The sequence below is a fragment of the Bubalus kerabau genome, chromosome 5, assembly GCF_029407905.1.
Source record: "Bubalus kerabau isolate K-KA32 ecotype Philippines breed swamp buffalo chromosome 5, PCC_UOA_SB_1v2, whole genome shotgun sequence".
In the NCBI taxonomy this organism is placed as follows: domain Eukaryota; kingdom Metazoa; phylum Chordata; class Mammalia; order Artiodactyla; family Bovidae; genus Bubalus; species Bubalus kerabau.
Window position 1 is genome coordinate 4,854,539 of NC_073628.1, and position 8,176 is coordinate 4,862,714.

Here is an 8,176-nt window from a genome sequence, read left to right on the forward strand (position 1 = left end):
CACCAGATGAATGGATTTTTTAAAACGTAGTATATCCATACAGTGAGACAGTATTCAGTCATAGAAAGAATTAAACACTGACATATACTACCACACAGATGAATGTCAAAAACTATGCTCAGTGAAAGCAGCTGGCCCCAAAGCCTACACAAAGTATGATTCCACACGTGTGGAATGTCCAGAACAGGCAAATCCACACAGACCTGAAGTAGATTGCTGCTAAGTCGCTTCAGTCGTGTCCGACTCTGTGCGACCCCACAGACGGCAGCCCATCAGGCTCCCCCGTCCCTGGGATTCTCCAGGCAAAAACACTGGAGTGGGTTGCCATTTCCTTCTCCAATGCATGAAAGTGAAAAGTGAACGTGAAGTCCCTCAGTCGTGTCCAACTCTTAGCGACCCCATGGACTGCAGCCCACCAGGCTCCTCCATCCATGGGATTTTCCATAGTGGTTGCTTAAGTCTGAGAGAGATGGGGTCACATGGGAAGTGACTGCTAATCGTAGGCGGTTTCTTTGGGGAATAATGTAAATTTCCAAAATTGATCATGGTGATCATTGTACAACTCTGTAAATATACTAAGAACCATTGAGAATACACTTCAGCTGGATGGACTGTACCTTACATGTCAATTATATGTATATAACATATATATCTTATATTTTATTTATGTATTTTGGCCACACTGCGTGGCTTATGGGATCTGTTTCCCAACCAGGGACTGAACCCAGCCCACAAAAGTGAAAGCCTGGAATCCTAACCACTAGGCCACCAGGGGACTGCTGTGAATTATATTTTGATAATGCTGTGGGGTTTTTTAATTAATTTATTTTTTATTGGAGGATAATTGCTTTACAGAATCTTTCTTTTTCTGTCAAACCTCAACATGAATCAGCCATAGGTATACATATATCTGCTCCCTTTTGAACCTCCCTCCCATCTCCCTAGCCATCCCACTCCTCTAGGCTGATACAGAGCCCCTGTTTGAGTTTCCTGAGCCATATAGCAAATTCGCATTGGCTATCTATTTTACATATGGTGATGTAAGTTTCCGTGTTACTCTCTCCATGCATCTCACCCTCTCCCCGCCTCTCCCCATGTCCATAAGTCTGTTCTCTATGTCTGTTTCTCCATTGCTGCCCTGAAAATAAATCCTTCAGTACCATTTTTCTAGATTCCATGTATATGTGCTAGAATACAATATTTATCTTTTTCTGACTCACTTCACTCTGTATAATAAGTGCTAGGTTCATCCAATATAATGCTGTCTTTTAAAAGACACACTTGGAGGGGGAGTGGGCAGGGGCTTCCCTGGTGGCTCAGTGGTAAAGAATCTGCCTGCCAATGCAGGGGACATGGCTTCCATCCCTGGTCTGGGAAGATCCCACTTGGCTCTGAGCAACCAAGCCCGTGGACCACAACTACTGAGCCTGTGCTCTACAGCCCAGGAGCCACGACTGCTGAACCCACGTCCTCAACTGCTGAAACCTGGACACCCCAGAGCCCATGCTCCACAAGAGAAGCCCCTGCAGCAAGAAGCCCACACACCGCAACTAGAGAGGAGCCCCCACTCGCCGCAACTAAAGAAAAAGCCCACACCGCAACACGGCCCAAAATAAATAAATAAATATATTAAAAAAATTTTTTTAAGACACACTGGTGCTTGCTATTGCAGAGTTTGCAAGATCTCTTCTTGTTATTCTTACTACTCTGGCAGTTAATGCTGCCCAAGACTCCACAGATCTGGTTGCAAAATTAAGAGGCTCAAGGAAACCCAGAATACAAAAATCTAAAATGGATCGTCTTGACTTGGTCAATGGTAAAGCCCGCGACAACATGCAAGCAGGGGTGTTTGAATCAGCCATGGTTAAAGTTAAGAGTCTGAAATTTGCAACTGAAGCTGCAATTACCATTCTTTGAGTTGATGATCTTATTAAATTACACCCAGAAAGCAAAGACATAAGCATGGAGGTTCTGAAGATGCTGTTCTCTCTGGAGCCCTTGACGACTGATCTCTTTTATTTATAAAAATATTAGATGCAGTTTTCTTTTACCTCGAGTATTACACATTTAGAGTGCAACAGGCTGTCAGAAAAAAAAAAAAAAAGACACACTGGTGAAGGTATGAGGATTAATTTTACATCTCAACTTGACTGGGCCACAGGAGGCCCTGAAACTTGGTCAAACATTATTCTAGGTCCGTCTGTGAAGGTGTTTCTTGATGACACTGACATTTGAATCAGTAGACTAAGGGAAGCAGACTGCTCACCTTAAAGTGGGGTGGGCCTCATCTAATCAGCTGAAGGCTTGAATAGAAAACGCTGGTCTCCCCCTGAGTAAGAGGCAGCTCTGCCTTGGAAGGTTTTCATCCTGCCTTCGGACTCAAGCTGAAACACTGGCTCTTCCTGGTCCTGCGGCTGCTGGCCTGCAGATTGGAACTACGCCACCGGCTCACCAAGGTGAAGACTGCAAATCATAATTAGGTGAGTCGATTCTTTTTAATTTTATGGAAGGACAGTTGATGACAGTGTTGCGTTCATTTCTTCCGAAGAGCAACATAACTCAGTCTCTTTGTCATATTCTTTTTCATTAGGGTTTGTCATGGAATTTTGAATGTAGCTCCCTATGCTATACAGTATAACCTTGTTTATTCACCCTATATATAATAGCTTGCCTCTGCTAATCCCAAACTCCCATTCCTTCCCTCCCCGACCTCCCCCACCTTGGCAACCACAAGTCTGTTTTCTGAATGTGTGAGTCTGTTCTCTACGTATATATGTTTGTCTCATATTTTAGATTCCGCATATAAGTGAGATCATGTGGCATTTTTCTTTTTTTTTCTGACTTACTAAATGACAGTCTCTAGGTCCACCCATGTTGCTGCAAATGGCATTATTTCATTCTTTTTATGGCTGAGTAGTATTCCCTTGTATATATCTATCATATTTCTATCCTTTCACCTGTCGATGGACATTCAGGTGGTCTCCATGTCTTGCCTATTGTAAACAGTGCCTCTAGGAACATAGGGGTGCGCTCATCTTTTCAAATTATAGTTTTGTCTGGGTATATGCTCAGGAGTGAAATTGCTGGATCATATGCCAACTCTATTTTTAATTTTTTGAGGAACCTCTATATTGTTTTTCATAGTGGTGAGCCAATTCCTTATAATTATTATTTTATATTATACTACATATAAAACTACATGTATGTTATATATACATAATCTCCTCTATCCATCTGCTTCTCTGGAGGACCCTGCCTAATACAGCAGGCAAACAGTAACACACATCAACACTGAGCACACACAAGGCCTGGACCCAGCAATTACAGTTCTGAAAATCCACTCTATGGACTGACTTCCAGGTGGAAGAACTGACCTTTGTACAGTTATTCACTGCTACGGCATTATAGGGAAAGACAGGAAGCACCCAAATGTCACAGGGCACAAATAGACTGTGGTAAAACAACCCCTATGATAGAACACTGTGTCCCCTGAAATCACACACAAATAGAGTTAAACAGGAAGTTCTGTCCTGTGAGGACAGCAAAATAGTGCCAAGACATATAAGTAAATTTTTTTAATCTATTTAAGGCAAACACAGAGCAGAGGGCTACAGCAAGCTTCATAAAAAGCTGGAATCAAGATTGCCAGGAGAAATATCAATAACCTCAGATATGCAGATGACAACACCCTTATGGCAGAAAGTGAAGAGGAACTAAAAAGCCTCTTGATGAAAGTGAAAGAGGAGAGTGAAAAAGTTGGCTTAAAGCTCAACATTCAGAAAACGAAGATCATGGCATCCGGTCCCACCACTTCATGGGAAATAGATGGGGTAACAGGGGAAACAGTGTCAGACTTTGTATTTTGGGGGCTCCAAAATCACTGCAGATGGTGATTGCAGCCATGAAGTTAAAAGACGCTTACTCCTTGGAAGAAAAGTTATGACCAACCTAGATAGCATATTCAAAAGCAGAGACATTACTTTGCCAACAAAGGTCTGTCTAATCAAGGCTATGGTTTTTCCAGTGGTCATGTATGGATGTGAGAGTTGGACTGTGAAGAAGACTGAGCGCCGAAGAATTGATGCTTTTGAACTGTGGTGTTGGAGAAGACTCTTGAGTCCCTTGGACTGCAAGGAGATCCAACCAGTCCATTCTGAAGGAGATCAGCCCTGGGTGTTCTTTGGAAGGAACAATGCTAAAGCTGAAACTCCAGTACTTTGGCCACCTCATGCGAAGAGTTGACTCATTGGAAAAGACTCTGATGCTGGGAGGGATTGGGGGCAGGAGAAGAAGGGGATGACAGAGGATGAGATGGCTGGATGGCATCACCGACTCGATGGATGTGAGTTTGAGTGAACTCTGGGAGTTGGTGATGGACAGGGAGGCCTGGCCTGAACTGAACTGAAGAAGGGAAATATACATACAACTCATTTTTACTTGTATTTTCATAAGGAAACTCTGAAACAAAACATAAGAAACCAATGAGTGTGTTCAGTGTTTTTCTAGACACTTCTTGTATTGATTTGATATTTGAGCCAAATGAATGATTGGAACATATTCCCTATTTAAAAACATAAATACCCACTCCTCACACACCTGCAGTGCCTTTGTAGAAGGTCAGGTCCAGGAGGGTGGTGTTGATTTTGTTCATCCTTATACTTCCTGAACCTAGGAGGGGCCTGGCACACAGCAGGAGCCCTGGAAGCACATTTGGGGTGAATGGTTAGAGAGAAACAAACTAACAAACAATTGAGAATGCTTGAAATGAAGGAAGGTGCCTTCACACTGTGGGATATAAGAACACTGTAGTTAACAAAGACGGGTGTCTGAACCAAGTGATTTCCAAACACATACTGTTAAGTGGGAGGTTGGGGTATTCCATACAACCCAATCTGACTTGTGTAAAAGAGACCCCTAAATAAAAGCATATATATTTAGTTTGATGTAAAATGTGAAGCCAGGCCTCAGCAAAACATGAACCGTGAACTTCCAGATGTTCAAGCTGGTTTTAGAAAAGGCAGAGGAACCAGAGATCAAATTGCCAACATCCACTGGATCATCAAAAAAGCAAGACAGTTCCAGAAAAATATATATTTCTGCTTTATTGACCACGCCAAAGCCTTTGACTGTGTGGATCACAATAAACTGTGGAAAATTCTGAAAGAGATGGGAATACCAGACCACATGACCTGCCTCTTGAGAAACCTATATGCAGGTCAGGAAGCAACAGTTAGAACTGGACATGGAACAACAGACTGGTTCCAAATAGGAAAAGGAGTAGCTTAAGGCTGTATATTGTCACCCTGCTTATTTAACTTCTATGCAGAGTACATCATGAGAAACACTGGGCTGGAAGAAGCACAAGCTGGAATCAAGTTTGCCAGGAGAAATATCAATAACCTCAGATATGCAGATGACACCACCCTTATGGCAGAAAGTGAAGAGGAACTAAAAAGTCTCTTGATGAAAGTGAAAGAGGAGAGTGAAGAAGTTGGCTTAAAACTCAACATTCAGAAAACGAAGATCATGGCATCCGGTCCCACCACTTCATGGGAAATAGATGGGGAAACAGTGGAAATAGTGTCAGATTTTATTTTTTTGTGCTCCAAAATCACTGCAGATGCTGATTGCAGCCATGAAATTAAAAGATGCTTACTCCTTGGAAGGAAAGTTATGACCAACCTAGATAGCATATTCAAAAGCAGAGACATTACTTTGCCAACAAAGGTCCATCTGGTCAAGGCTATGGTTTTTCCAGTGGTCATGTATGGATGTGAGAGTTGGACTGTGAAGAAGTCTGAGTGCCGAAGAATTGATGCTTTTGAACTGTGGTGTTGGAGAAGACTCTTGAGAGTCCTTTGGACTGCAAGGAGATCCAGCCAGTCCATCCTAAAGGAGATCAGTCCTGGGTGTTCATTGGAAGGACTGATGCTGAAGCTGAAACTCCAGTACTTTGGCCACCTCATGCCAAGAGTTGACTCATTGGAAAAGACCCTGATGCTGGGAGGGATTGGGGACAGGAGGAGAAGGGGACGACAGAGGATGAGATGGCTGGATGGCATCACCGACTCAATGGACATGACTTTGGGTAAACTCCAGGAGATGGTGATGGACAGGGAGGCCTGGCGTGCTGCGATTCATGGGGTCGCAAAGAGTTGGACACAACTGAGCAACTGAACTGAACTGACCTGAAAATGTGGAAAAATCGGGACGAGTATCCAGTAGACTAACAATAGAGGTTACTACCAGAGAGGGGAGTTGGATGGGGTGGGCAGGGAGGTGACTGGAGGTGTCTCTGCAGCTGCAACGTCTTCCAAGAGAACCCATCTAGCACTTGGTGAAAATGAAAGGCATCAAATCAAAACACCAACAGGAAAGCTTAGGTACCTTCTGATGCGAAGAGCTGACTCATGAAAAGACCCTGATGCTGGGAAAGATTGAAGGCGGGAGAAGGGGATGACAATGGACATGAGCTGGAGCAAGCTCTGGGAGTTGGTGATGGACAGGGAAGCCTGGCGTGCTGCAGTCCATGAGGGGTCGCAAAGCGACTGAGCGACAGAACTGAACTGAACTAGGTACCTTAAGACTTCTGTTTTGTAAACACGCAGGAAATGAGAGTGAATTGATACCTAAAGATAGCGCTGACCAAAGTCGGGAAGGAAATGCACTCGCGTGTTATCAGGGAGTGAGATTCCAGGCAATTTTAAAGCTTTTGGATTACTGTTCAAGTGTTTCCTGTTGAATACACCTCAACTGCGTCATTTAAAAGCTTAAGAAAGGGGTGCCAGCCCTGGAAGCCACCTCCCCCTTCAGCCCCTGCGGCCACGGGCCGCGGCGTAGGCGGATCCGCGCGGGATTGCATAGACCAGGGCACCCCAGCGGGAAGAGCGCGGGGACGAGGAAGCCCCGCGATCGGAGGGGGCGCAGGGCGGGCGTCCTCCGATCGCCGCCGGGGGGGTCTCCAGCCTGGAGGTCACGCGCGCCGCCCCCCTCCAGCCTTCCCTCTGCGGCCTAAAATCGGCTGGGGTGGGGGTGGATTTCGCAGACTTCGGGAGGTGCCCCTCACCCTACCGGCACCTCCCGAACTCTGCTCTGACCCGGAGTGCCCGCCGCGAGCGCCGGGAGCACCCCGTCCCGCCCGCCGGCTGACCCCGGCTGACCCCGGCGGAAGCGTGCTGCAGAAGCCGCCTCCCGGACCTAACCTCCAGCTCCTCCTCCTGCGTAACAGGGCGCCCCAGGGCGCCCCCGGGACGCAGAAGAGGCCGTCGGTGCGCGCCGAGAGGAGGCGGGGAGGCAGAGTGCAGGAAGCCGGGCCCCTCCCCTCCCGCCACCAGCGCCTCCCCAGCCGGCTGGACCCGCGGGGCCTTGACCTTCCCCGGGCCTGCGGCTGGTACCCAGGCGGGTACCCCGGGCGGGCAGGGGAGGGGACTGAAGCTTCGAGATCGGCTTCCGAGCTTCCTGCGAGAAACACACAGATTCGTGGGAGCAGGACAATTAAGCATTTTTTTTTTTCAACTGAAACTGCGTCCTGCAGCCTCCAGAAACCGCCGGTCGGCCGCTCCCGCCCCCGAGATCTCCACCCCCCCCCCGCCCCGCCTCCCTTCTGCTGGGGCTGTCACTTCCTCCTCAGCACCCCACCCACCCCCGAAATCCCCCGGGGTCTTCCTCCTCTCGCCAAAGGCAAGAGATCTCCGGGAAAGGATTTGTGTATCAGGCGTCCAGTTAGCGCCCAGCCGCTCTCCCTCTTTTCCTGTCTACAAAAGGTTTGGCGAGTTGGCTGAGTCCAAGCCCAGGGCCTTCCAAAATGGGACCGGACCGCGGTTCCGGACCAGCAGTGAGGCTGGGAGACGACTCAGATCTCAGAAAAGGCCGGTGTCTGGAGCCGGCCGGGTGGGAGGGGGCAGTTATCAGTCTGTCTGGGGTCATCTGAGGCCGGCTTCTGTGCTATAGTGTCTGAGTTGGACTTTGAAGGTTAAGTGGGAATTTTTCAAGTGAAAATGGAGCTGGCCAGTGGCTAGTATTTCAGGATCGAGGTCAGAGAGGAGGCTGCACCCCACGCCACCCCACCCCACCCCCAGCCCCAGACACACACACAGGCGCGTTGGAAGCTGGTGGGCATCCATCAGGCTCATCTGTGAAAGAGCTGAGGGTCCATGAAGTGTGTATCAGTCACTCA